The sequence below is a fragment of the Eublepharis macularius genome, chromosome 7, assembly GCF_028583425.1.
Source record: "Eublepharis macularius isolate TG4126 chromosome 7, MPM_Emac_v1.0, whole genome shotgun sequence".
In the NCBI taxonomy this organism is placed as follows: Eukaryota; Metazoa; Chordata; class Lepidosauria; order Squamata; family Eublepharidae; genus Eublepharis; species Eublepharis macularius.
The window spans coordinates 21,573,858-21,588,158 of record NC_072796.1 but is presented as its reverse complement, the minus strand read 5'-3'; positions in this window follow the sequence as shown (position 1 = coordinate 21,588,158).

The following is a 14,301-nucleotide window of genomic DNA, read 5'->3' as shown; positions in this document are numbered from 1 at the left end:
AAATCTAAGGCAGAAACAGAAAGACTTGCTTGAGTCGTAACTGGTCAGGAAACAGCCCCAACAACATGCCTTCCCTGCACCCAGGCCCCCGTCCTTTCATGCTCTAGTCCAGCTTCTGGTCCTCCAGTATTTTTCCACCTGTCAAGCCAGAGAATGAAGCATTAAAATAATAAAGGGATACTGCTTAGACAAGTAACACTATTTTTGTAGCCTGAGTGATGGGAAAATTATTTGAGAAAGGCTGCCCTTAGAGACATGCTGACAGAAGCCTATCGGCTTTAATCCCACCTAGAATTTCCATGGGCGATTTTCATTTTCTCCCACAGCAGCCAAAAATGCACCCGAAATGTTGCTCCCGGGGGACAAGGGAACCTCCAAGAATAGCTTGGGAGGGTGTCAGAGGTCTCTTGGAGGGGAAAATCACCAAAAAAAATTCCTCTGTTGCATGCATGAATATTCTAGGCAGATTTCACCCATTGTTATCTGGTCTCTCTCATTTTTTTTAACCAAGAGCTTTTATTGATTTTAAACATGTAAGAAACATCACAAACTGTGTGGTAAATATTTTTTTTAACTAAGCATTTAAAAATGAAGGAGAAGAAACTGCGTGCTGGTCGAAAAGTTCCCTGAATAAGATCTAGGTTGTTTAAACAAAATTTAAAACTGTACCTTTTGTCATTTTATCTCCACAAATGTTGTTTGCCTAGGGATATTATACCGGCTTTATCTTTGGAACAAGAAAGTGCATAGGACAAATAAAGGAGGGGTGAGGAAAAAGAGGCTGTCGGAAAGCAAGAGTACTGAGGCAGAATTACGAGGTCATCTATATAACATGTACGGCAGATGAGCAGGCAGGTCAAACTCTGGTTTTCTATTGTTTAGGCAAGTATTAAGAATGATTCCCATTGCAAGTGAAGCATTCTGAAAAGGAGTTGTCATGGATGAAAATCAGTGGCTTTCAAGCTATGTCCGGGGGAACCCTAGAGGCCTTCTGAAGTTTATCCAACTTTGCTCAGTGAGAAGACTGGTAATGGCAGCCAGGGCCATTTCCACACTACTCACCTTCATCTGGAATGTTGCAGAATGTTGCAAAAAAACTGCGGAAGATAGCATCTTCTTGCGCAAGTTTTGCGTGACATCGTGCAAAACTCAGGTAAGAAGACACTATCTTCTGCAGTTTTTTCATGACGTTCTGCAGCGTTCTGGAAACAGATGAAGGTGAGTAGAGTGGAAATGGCCCAGATTTCCTGGAAAGGCAGCCTTCGCAGCCCCGTGCCATCTTCCCCAGAAATTCACTTCATGTAGAGAATCACTGCAACATAACAGGACAGGCTAGTGTCTCACATGAGTTGTGGGTACGCCATGAAATATGTCTCAGAACCCTCTACAATGCCCAGTGCTTGATGAAGGATATAAGTGTTCTTCAGCAGATAAACCAACACAAGAAGGGTTCCCTGAATATAGAAAGCATTGGAAACCATCCATTTTTACGTACATCAGGTACTGTAAGGCATTAATAGAGGCAACTTCAGAAGTTATTGACCAAAAGTGAAGTAATCAATCCTTACAAATCTTCAGTTTTAGTTTACAGAAGTGGAATTCCAATGTGGAGCAGTTGGAGCTACATCCTTGGGAAATAATTACTTTAAGAACCTGCTGCTCAGTACCAAGGGCATCTCTTGCATTTCAAAGGCTAGTTTTTGAAATCTCATCAAAAGCTGCTTTAAAAATAACTGCCCTGTCAGCTCAAGTCAGTCATTTTGCTCTGGAGATCTCTGATACTGCGCAGCATTTCTCTTAAAGGAAAGTTTCCAGTAGGCTGTCATTTTGGATTACAGACCAGCTTGACAGATTCTACATCTCAATGAAATCTCCCTGCCACGGAGCTCTGCCAACTGGATACGCAAATACATCAAAGGGAGGAGACCCTTTTAAAACCGTGTAACCAATCTTATAGTTGCAAGAGATTCATGTGCCTAATTTCTGCTAGTTCTTCCATTGCACAGGAAAAAAGCCTTCCATCAAAACTATCACAAATATATTGTTTGTATCTCTTTTGTATCTCCGGGGATGGGGCCCTACCAGGAACCGCAGGCTGCGATTGCAGCCCATCAGTTTCCTTCCTTTATTATTCAAAGACAGTACTCCTTCACAAGAATTAGTTTATAGAAGGGGTTGACATAGGATGGTGTTGATGGCCTTCCAGAAAAGGATCAGATAAATTCATGAAAAATCTTAGCAATGGCTAAATGGAATGTCCTCAGTAACAAGGAGGATCTTGTAGAGTATCAGGGCCAAGCTACACATGACGAATGACACTTGAATGGCAAGTGGATTGAGTGGAGGGCAAGTGGACAGGGAGAAATACACTTGCTGTTCAAGTGTAATTCGTCATGTGTAGCTTGGCCCTCAGTCCCAGGGGGAAGGGGCGGGTTAATGAGGTGGGCCTGACAAGGAATAATAACATATTCAACCAACTAGGGTTTCTTGCCTTGAGACAACATGTCTCCTCTTCCTGCACTCCCAACTTCTCTCTCAGGGTATCACCACCACCAGCAAATCAATTCTCAAAGGTTTTAGCTCAGCCTAAGTGCTTGCACTCACGTTCCCCTTTCATTTGCTGTCTTAAAGACTGTAGCACTGCTTTAGGGACTCTCTCTCCTTTTCTGCGCCTGGTAAGACTGAACCGAACGGGCCTTAATGTGGTTCACAAGGATCAGACTGACAGCATATAAATTGAAAAGAAGTTTAATAAGCAAGTTAAAAGCATATGCTGCATAGGTAAACACAATAGACTGAGGAAGGCTAAAAGAAATCCTCTATCCCAGCATGTATTTATCTCCTGAGATGGTAATAAGAGATAGGCTGTCATAAGTCTTTTTCATAGCAGCTTTATAAACGGATTTGGCTTCTGAAGGCAATTTTTTTTAAGGTTTCATATAGCTTAAGGATAAAATGCTATCATCCCACGGTTAATGAAGCCTTAACATTTTGAGCCAATTTTTATTGTTATTGTTGCACTTTTTTTTTAAGCTATGTGAAACATTTTAAAAAATTCATTTGCCTTCAGAAGCCAAAGTAGGTTAAAGACCCCATCGGAATGGGACCCAATTCTTTAAGTTGCAATAATTTAGGATCATTTGTTTCTTCAGTTTCAGTACTCAAGGATCATCTTGGACTTTCTCAGGACCACGGGCTCATCATGGCTGTTCTCTTGAGCTAAAATGGACTCCTTCCTCCTCGGAACATGTGTAAAATGGCTCCTTTTCCCAAGAAATTGTGAAGATTTACTCTCTGCCTTTCCCCACCCTCAGCGCACTACCCTTCTCTTCTTGTCTCCTGGAAGGGCCATTGTTACCTTGGCCTCTTGTGGCATAGTCCTGTGTGTGTGACTATGCTGCCGATTGCCCTCCTCTGGCCAGGGTCATCCACTTTCCTATAGTTCCGAATAGCTCTGCACTAGGGATATAATTACTACCTTCTTGCTTCTTTTTCCTGCTGCTGACCAGAAAGGAACACCTTATCGCTTCTATGCCTGCACAGAGTGCAAACACAGAAATTACAAAGCAGAATGGAAAAATTCTTACATAGATACCTGAGGTGAGATGTTATTTCACTACAGGGGGCAGCAAGAAGGGACAGCTGTTGCCTCACATCTTGCTTGTACACTTCCCAAAGGCATCTAGCTGACCAATGCTGGAAACAGATAACTAGAGTACATGGGCTTTTGGTTTCTTCCAGCTTTTGTCATGCCCCTTATTATTCCTCGATTCTGTAGTCCCCCTAAGGTCCCCCATGTTATATTTACAGTATAGGAGCTGCCACATGACAGCCCCTTCCCAATCAACACCACAATGTGGTAGGAGGAGGAACGCAAATGGCAACTCCTCCTTAGAGCAGCATTGCCCAAATTGGGGGGAAGGGAGATACTGGTGCCATACCCAGCCACACTTTGCTGTTATAATGGTAGTACACAGCTTATCCCCCTTATCCCACAACGGCTCAAAGTGCCAAGGGGGTGGCAATGTATGACTTATCAATCGTGGCTGTCGTATGGCTAAGTGTGTTGGGTTGGGGAAAGCAGTGGTGAACTACCCTGTAAAAACTTCACTGCGAGACTCTGTGGATCTCTCTCGACGCGCTATAGGACAGAAAGGCCTGGAGGGGGACAATCTACGGAGTAGCCGAGGGTCAGACGTGACTATGTGGCATGGATTGGATCGGATAAAGCTTATGTTATACTACCAAGGAGGCCCGCCTAGCCTCAACTAGAGCCAGGGCCTTTTCGGTCCTGGCTCCCACCTGGTGGAATGCTCTGTCTGCTGAAATCAGTGCCCGGCAGGACCTACTATACTTTTGCCGGGCCTGCAAGACAGAGTTGTTCCGCCAGGCATATAGCTGAGGCTGGGCCTCCGACGGCCTTAAAAAATGGGATGTATAAAATCTTAACCCTCCTTGTAAAGGCTGTCCACCATCCTGTGTTAAATGTATATTAATACACTGTTGTTTTAATGTAGATGAATTTTTTATTGTATTTTAATATGTTGTTATCCGCCCTGAGCCCACTCGTGGGGAGGGCGGAATAGCAATTTGAAATAAATAAATTAATTAATTAAAAATACATGCTGGGGCTATTTGCCTGAACTGCAGATGTTACTCTTTTGAACCTGTGATGAAAAACTATGCAAGGGTAGTGTTTGTTCCTGCTGTTATCTCAATGGCACCAAGAGCCTCTCTCCTTAGCCTGGGAAGAAGAACCCACATGACCTTGGAAAACCCCATACATCATTCCTGCTTAGATATTTTCCTGCTGAGATTAGAGGACCATTAGGCTGAAGGGGAGGGGGGAGAATAGAAGGTACCCATGCTTGGGAAGTCTATATATGTTTGATGTTTGCATGTAATTGTTATTCCTGGCAAAGATGGAATAAGATCATGACACTGGCAGGTTTTCAATAAAGTACTTCTACTACCTGTAGTAAAGCCTTTTGAGAGTTGCTTGGCAGATCCTTACAAGTGGCTACAACCACAAAGCCAATGCTCCCCTTTTTACCCAAGCAGCTTGGAAAGGAATTGTGTCAGCATAACGTAACCATATCATAAAAGGTAGCCAGTTAATGGAGGAAGGTCATATTTTTTAACTAGCCCTCACCTAAACTATTCCTTGTCAATTGACACGTCAGGGTAATGGCTGCACTAATACCTCCCATGCACTAGTTTACAATACAGTGTACTTTTCAATGTGGTATAGCATTAAAAAGATGCCAACCCCATAGCTAGGAGCTGCTGTAGAATAGTGGTTAAGTTTTATATTTGGAGGAACATAGAAATGTGGACCTCTGTGGGCAAATACAATAAACATTATTTCTAAAGCTGCATGGGGTACAATCTTTTCCACAAAGAGTTACTGTAGTGCAATGGTTAAGTGGTTTGGGTGTGAATTAGCTTTCTGCTGGTTTGAATCCCACTACTGCCATGAGCTCAGCAGGTGGCCTTGGGTAAGCTGCTTCTCTCAGCCCCAGCTCCCCAGCTGTATTGAAGGGATAATAATAACAGTAACTTTGTTCACTGCTCTGAGTGGGGCACTAATCTGTCTAGAAGAATGGTGTATAAGCACCATTATTATTATTATTATTATCATCATCATCATCGTCACCGTCGTCATCATTGTTATTGTTATTGTTATTAATAATATTACTGTTAATAAAATTGTTAATAATAATAATGATCATCGTCACCGTCATCATCATTGTTATTGTTATTGTTAATAATATTATTGTTAATGATGATGATGATGATAGCCAACCCATATGTAGGAGTACAATCTAGAATCCTAACACCACAATCAGCATCATCTGTCATTCAGCTCCTAGATTTTCCTCTTTTATCACTACTTCTGGACAATTTTGCCTTCTTCAGACCTTCTGACTTCTCAGCCATCTCCCCGTCCTGGCCTGAGCTAGCTGTGGAAAACATCTTTAGTTTTTACCCCCGCCCCACATCATCATATTTGAGCGCTGAAAGGATGATGGAGGAAATCCATGATCCTGAGCAGTTGTCTGGAGCAGTCAAACTAGTGGCAAACATGTTCTTACAAGACTTTACGTAGGATTGTGGTAGATCCATAAACGGGTCTTCTCAGTGGTTTTTAAAAGGAAATAGAAATCATGCATGAAGCCAGTTTTGATTGACATTGTGGTGCAAGGAATTATGGGTTTAGCCCTCCCCTATATCATTTTGCAAACAGAAAGTGACACAGCCCACCACAAACACTTTTTTGTGTGATTGGAATGGGAAAAGATATTTCTGACAGTAATCGCTATTTGCCCATCAAATTGGAATGAATTTCTCCTGAATATTTCCATCAGATCTTCCTTACTAAACTGCAGATAAGCAAGAGTTTCTATTTTATAGGTGATTAAAATTCTCCCTTCTGGTTGAAATGTTGGATACACACCTATTTCAGTTGGACTAGGTATGTTCAACATATTAAAGATTAGATTGATTATCAGTGAAATCCTAAGTAGAGTTACTCTAGTCTAAGCCCACTGAAGCCCATTGATGAGCTTAGAATGGAGTAACCTACTTAGAATTTCACCATAAGCATATAAAATAATTGACAAGATTTGGATCAGATTTTGATTTGTTAACACCCACCTACACCCCGCCCCCCAAAACCCTAACACCAGCCAGTCAGGTGTCTCGAAATCCCAATATCCCCTTTCCCATCCCTGGTTGCTTCCTCAAAAGATTTTTGTCAGCCTCATTTTCATTGCTCCAGTCAGGCTAGCAGCAGTGAAACGGATGGGACCGAGAAGCTGTGCTGCAGTGCTTAGGCAAAGAGAGGTAACAAGAGGACATTCAAAGCTACAGGGAAGTGATGGTCACATGGCTTTTTCAAATGTATGTGAAGTTCAGTGCAGGCTTGGTGGATATACTGTCTGACAGCCGCCGGGGAACGAGCTTCAGCAGAGGGTTGCCAGATGGATCAGAAATAACACGTGGCCCATTTTCGGATGATTCCCTGAATGTGGCACAGGCAGAAACAGCAACCAAGATGTGTGTGAAACTGGAGAGCAGCAGGCAAGGTGGCAGTGCAGGCTGAAAGCCTGTCAGGTTATACGAAGGTGAGCATGTGCATCCGAAGTGTACCTCTGTCATCCTTGGGCTTTGGAGAGAGAATGTGAAGAAAGGCTCAGCTTTGAATTATGGCAGCATACCTTTCAGTGAGCAAATTATAGATACAAAAGGCACACAGCTATTCAGAGTCAGTCATGCAAACCTTGGACAAAAGCTTATTTATTATCACCCCTTTTGCCCTGGACCTCAATGAATTTGCTTTCTAGGGAGGCCACACAGGGACAACTGTGTGTGCATCGTCTTTTGGGTCCTCATTACACCTTACATGATACTCATCTGAGTGGCTTTTCACCTTAGGCCTTGAAGCTGGCACTAAAAAATAAACTAAGAAGTACTCAAGTATAAAAAAATAGAAACAGTTCAGAAATAAATAAAAAGAGGCTTTTGCTCAGTTTTTATTTAATCTATTTTAGTGGTGCTGTGCCACTGAAGATACCCCAGGGAAAGTAATACCAAGTACATATAGTATGAGTTAAATCTACACACAAATAACAAGCTCTGTATCTAGTAAATGCAAATTACTCTTTTCTGTTAGGCAGCAACTTGAAAATAAAGCCAATCCTGCTATCTAACTGTAAAAATCTTCCTCTCATTATGTAAGTGGACAAACCATTGCTAATGTTCAAAACAATTTAACTGTTGTAGTATGGTGATTTTAATGTATCAGAGGCAATCTGAATGGTTGCCTGAATCATCAATTAATAATAATAATAATAACAATAACAACAACATTAGAGATGGACCAGGAAATGTTAGTTTAAATAGAGACCCCTTGGCCTTTTTCAGGGCCAATATTTGATCATTTCAGCCTGCTCTCTGGGGAGGAGATTGACAGGACCCTGTGATTAGTTAAGCCCACAACTTGCCCCTTGGACCCATGCCCATCGTGGCTGGTGAAAGCCAGTGCTGATTGGCTGCTGCCCTCATTGGAGGCCATTGTCAATCTATCCTTAGGCTCCAGGGGTTTTCCCAGGCCATTAAAGGAAGCCCTGGTGAGGCCTCTTTTAAAGAAACCATTGCTGGACCCCACTGACCTGGTCAATTACTGCCCGATCTCGAACCTCCCATTTCTGGGAAAGGTGATTGAGCAGGCGGTGGCGGAACAGCTGCATGGCTTCCTGAATGATGTCTCAGCCCTAGACCCCTTCCAGTCTGGGTTCTGCCAGGGTCATGGGACAGAGATGTTGCTGGTTGCCCTCACAGATGATCTTCACAAATATCTGGACCGAGGTGGCTCGGTGTTGCTGATATTACTGGATCTGTCACCAGCATTTGATACAGTTGATTACAATCTTTTGACACACCTCCTCGCTGATGTGGGGATACGAGGGATGGCCTTCCAGTGGCTTGTCTCTTTTCTCCATGATAGGGGACAGAGGGTGACGCGTGGGGAGAAATTGTCATCCCACCACCCTTTGGTGTGCGGGGTCCCGCACGGAGCAATACTCTTCCCATTATTGTTTAATGTCTACATGCGCCCCCTTGCCCAGTTGGTGCGAAGTTTCGGACTCAGGTGCCATCAATATGCAGAGGACACCCAGTTGTATCTCATGAGGGATGGCCGGCCCAACTCGGCCACAGATGTCCTGGAACATGCTTTTGCAGCTGTGACTGGCTGGTTGAAACAGAGCTGGCTGAAATTGAACCTGACAAATTGAACCCAGCTGTTGGTGGTCCCTGGCCCCAGTGAGGCCCACTTAGCCTCGACCAGAGCCAGGGCCTTTTCAGTCCTGGTTCTCACCTGGTGGTATGCTCTGTCTACTGAGATAAGGGCCCAGCAAGACCTACTATCTTTTCCCTGGGCTCATAAGACAGAGCTGTTCCACGAGGCACATGGCTGAGGTCTGGGCCTCTGCTGGCCTGAAACAACAAGGGGTGTATAAAATCTAACCCTCCCTGTGATGGCTGTCCACCATCCTGTTTTAGTTTGTAAGGCTGACTGTATAACTAGAAATACGTTTTTATTTTAATGATGTTTTAAAATGTTTTTTTGGAAATGGAATTTTATTGTATTTTAATGGGTTATGATCTGCCCTGAAATAAATAAATAAATAAATGCAGCAAAAGACCTCACTCATCCCTTGATGGCTACAACATGAAGTAATAACTTGCATGTGCAGATGGATTGCCCCTGATCTAAGTTCCCCAGAACTTTGCAATTAACTCAACATCATCTCAAAAGCAGTGGAGTAGACACATTCAACCCCCAGATACCAGGTATACTATAACAGTCAAAGCTATAGATATATTTTACACCTACCACTCATGACTGAGCGCACCAGCCCGAGTTCCTCCTCTGTGCATTACCTACGCATATGCATGACACCTATGCCAGTACAAACTCTGTGCCTATGATTACTGAATGCACATAGTGAGGGGGGCAGCATGCTTAGGACCACTCCCCAACAAGGTATGTTGGCCTTGTATACCAGTACGCCATGTGAACAAGGCACAGGTGCGAAGAAACCAAGGGATATATGCACACACATGAGCCAGCCCCTATCCATTCCCTTTCCCAAATGAAGGAACAGTATACCAAGGTCACACTAACACTCAGTAGAACATAGTAGAACATTTCAGTATGGGACAGACATTGCGCCAAGACCATTCTTGGTCTCCCAACTGCCACTGGCATCAGCGCTGATCCTACTTGCAATATCAGGGGATAGAGGAGTGTCCAGGATCACTGCTGATGGTACAACTCCAATGGCATTCATGGCTGGTTCATGGAGAGTATGGCAAGATACTACATGGTGTTCCCCCTGACACCCAGCAGGCTCGTATCTGGTTCCTTGGGCTAGAACCATTGGCCTTGCATTCACCAACTACTGGTTCTCTGGGCAGCTGTGTTTCCTTCTCCCCGTCATCACTCTTTGCACATGTAGCGCAAGTGCACTATACCTATGCAAGTACATGTGTACAGATAGCAGGCAAAGCAGAGGCTGTTTGCCACCATTCATGTATGCCCAGCTAACCATCTGCTGTCTGTCACAAGAGGGGGAGGAAAGAGCCACATGGTGGTACATGCAGCTCAGCCCCACACTTCATGGTGGTACACGCACATCAACCCAATCAACACAGCTGCTGTAACCCAGAGAAAGAAGACAGGCAGCAGCACTGAACGCCTGCTTGTAGTTTTAAACTGTGGAAAAGTGTTCAGCACAAGTATATGGAGTCCTTGACCCAGTTTATCTAGTACATTTTTACCTTACCTTTCCTCCATGGAGTTCAGGGTGGTGTACATGACTAGACATGAGCACGAACTACATTATGAACCAAAAAAACCCATGAACCGCCTGATCTTCTGTTCGTGATCCAGCGGTTTGTGAGGGTCCATGGCCAATGAACCAACGTTCGTTGGAAGCCCAGTTCGTTGCGTTCGACCATGGTTCATGAAGCCAGACAGTCAGACACCATCAATCAATCTCCTTGGAAACGGAGCTGGGGGAATGCCTGAACTCTATCTGCACTCCCTCTGTCGCCCTGGAAACCCGATTCGAAGCCCAGCTTACCTTGATCGGCAGGTCTTCCTTCCAACCATGGAGCTGCAAATTGGTTACAATTGGTTACATGGGAGAAGACACCCGGGGGAGAGAAGGGGAAGGGGGGTGTTCATTAATTTTTTTCGGTTCGTGCCCATGTCTATACATCACTCTCCTTTCCCCATTTTTTCCTCTCAACAACCATGTAAGGAAGGTGAGACTGAGAGAATGTGACTAGCCCAAGGTCACTCAGTGAGACCAGGATTTGAACCTGGTGCTTCCCATTTGTAGTCCAGTTCACTAACCACTACACCGCATTGGCTCTTTGACTCAAAAGAAAATGGGCATTGTAAGCAGGGTGGCTTCAATTTTGAAACACATTTTTTAAAAGATTCATCTGGGCTATTCAGTTCTCATGATCATACTGACCCATAGTATCTAACCATTGGTTCTTAGCACCTTTTTGTTACTAGATGATAGACCGTACAGGAGACTTTTTACTAACATAGAAGGCTACAGAGATTTTACTCACATGGTAACTTATTAGAATGACAGCTAACATATGATGATCAATAATGGGGGGAATTGTACCTTATAAAAATTATTGTGGAAAAAAAATGAGCAAAACCCCACAAAAATATAAATGCTTCCAAGCAAGAGTCTTTGTGTAACTATCCTAGAAAGAAGACAACATGTGGAAACTAGATTTTCCTCAGCAGCCTGTAATCACTCTCAATTCAAAGGAAAATTTATTGTCAAAATATTTTGAAATACTCCTTAACAATTTCTCAAAGTCAGACATTTAAAGGGATGTAGGGAAAAGATTGGCATATGAAGTTAATCGATGACACGTGGAAATATATGCATATACACACATGGAGAACCCATGCTGATGTACAGCAGAGGGGAAATCTCATTTTCCCTCTCCCTGCTTGCCTGCAGATCAGGATCCTGCCTCTCTTGCAGTCAGCTGGTTTCCCATCATCAATTCTAGCTTCTCTCCTTCACCTCCAGTCCACTCCCACCCTGATCTAAACACACTGCTGGCTACATCTCACTTCCTTCTCCTCCTTCTGGCAGTGGCTGTCTCCAGTACTGCAACTGTTTTTGCAATATGTGAAGATGTTTCAGGATTAAAAGAGGGGGTTAAAAAACAAACGTTTTTGAAAACATGAGTGTTCCCACTGGATGTGCAGAATCCTAAGCTGTAGCCCAGGTTTCCCCAACATGGTGCCCGTGGGCATCTATCCTGGGGGCCTGCTAAGTGTTTTTAGAAAATGGGTGGGGCCAGTTGGGGCTTTTGCCTAGCAGGGCATCTGACAGGATGCTGGAGAACTGATTGGCTGTGCAGATTTTTTAAAAGTAGCTTTGGAAGTAGCTGTCACCACAGCAAAAAGACATTCACTACGTGACTGACAGTAAGCTGTGTGTATGCAAGAAAATAACTGTACGCTCACTTTAAAAGGCATCTCATTAAACAGAACTGCTTGAAATGTTGAAGAATTACTATGATAGGCCATTTTCACGTGTGTCACCATAGCACTAGACTCATGGAATGAGGGTGTCTTCATAGAGTGATTTCTGACGTCATTGCGCCACGAAAACAGAATTGGGGCATGATGATGTCAGAAATTATGCCATGAAGACACCCTAGTTCTGTGTGTTTAGTGCTATGCAGAGATGTGTGAAAAGGGCCAGAGTTATGCATAACTTCACTCCCTGACATATTGTGGTTGGCTTCAATTTGGGGAGTTTTAACCCCATTTTGTGGCAATGCCCACCATGCAATGTTAGAATTTCAAAGGTGCCTGCAGGCTCAAAAAGGTTGGGGAACCCTGCAGCAGGCTTTCCATTTGAGGGGCAGTTCTTGATCATCAAATCCCGAGAGCAAGACAAATATATATATATATACTATCTTACTAGATAATTGAGTAAGCGTGTTTCAGACAACTCAATTTTACCCTGGTGCACCACCAGAGGGCGCAGCTACAGAGGAAAGCTCAGGCAAGTCACCATATCGCTCCAGAAAACATGCTGTGGTGGGAAGCCCTGGCAGAGAACAGGAGTGGAGCAGATGGCAATGCCCTCCCTGCACCTTAACCTGGCTGATATTAGGTGCAGAGCAGGTGGCAATGCCCACCCCCACCTTAACCCAGCTGATATTAGAAGTGGAGAAGGGGGCAATGCCTGCCCCCCCTTCAGCCAGCTGGTATTAGGAGTAGATCAGGTGGCAATGCCCTCCACAACATTAACCCAGCTGGTATTAGTACCAGAGCAGGTGGCCATGCCCACCCCCTTCAGCCAGCTGGTATTAAAAGTGGAGCAGGTGGCAACACCCCCCCCCCTTTCAGCCAGCTGAGATCAGGAGTGGATATATCTTCCCTGTGCGGCTGGTAGGCTGCTGCCTGCTTGCACCCCCACCCACTGCCAACTCAGCCACTCTTCCCTGATTGGGTCAGCCATTCAAGGTCATTTGCATATGCAGGCTGATTGGGACTCACAACATTCCACAACTCATCCCCCCCCCCCCCCCGCACCCGCAGAGACAATTGGAACATAGAGGTCACTTGCATATGCGGCTTGATTGGTCCTCACCCTCCACATTATAAACAGTATACTGTTGCTATTGGGAGTCATGGAACATATCCTGAGGTAAAATGCACCTCCCAGTCTTCCCCTAAAAGTCTAGAGTTGTCAATCTCCCTGTGGGGCCTCGCTTTCCTGTGTGACTGGCAAACCAGAAAATATTACATACACGTAAGTATTATAACTGGATTTAAAGTAGTTAAATGCTGTAGCAAAGCATGGGTATCGAGCTAGTACTAATATAAAAGACATCCTCCTATCAGAACAAACACTGCTAGTCTTGTATTGTTCCCTTTCGGGTACTTAACTTCTCTGTCTGCTTAGAATGCAAAACCTAGGAGGCTGTTAGTGAGCCACCCCTCTTAGCCGGTGAAAGTGTTTGGCTCAGTAGGTCACATAGTTGTATGGGTCAGGGCCTTTTTTTCTGATGGAACGTGGTGGAACGTAAAGAAAACATCTAAAAAAATAGGTTGTATATGACTTACTAAATAACACTGGAAATTACTTTTTTCTTGCCAATTGTGAAGCTGTAGCAAAAACAGTCCAGTCTGTGAAGTGGTTTTAAAAAAACTTCTAAAAGACTGTAGGATGGAAAGATCTATTTTACCCATTGAATACTTGGGGAGACTGGTTAAAATCAGAGATGCTGACAACTTTGAAATGAACATAATAGTAATAACAACATTTGATTTATATACTGCCCTTCAGGACAATGTAATGCCCACTCAGAGCTGTTACAAAATGTGTTATTATCCTCACAGCAATCACCCTGTGAGGTGGGAGTATGTCAATATCATTTTTGTTTAACTATTAGCATCAAGGACACTACTAACTCCTTTCTCTGCTACTACTATAGTATCTAGGTCTATTTGGCATGTTAAGTTTTCAAAAATGGAGACTAGGTTTTCTTCAACACAAATATTAAACATGAAAAACAGAATGAGTGCAATTAACCAGTGTTATGCATTTGAGTGTCCTTGTTTTCAGAGACTTCTTTTCTTCTGCAGTTAAATACCATGTAAAGCCATACCTAGAACAGTATATGACAGATCTGGTTACAGATTACTAAACTCTTTTCTTGACCATTATACTG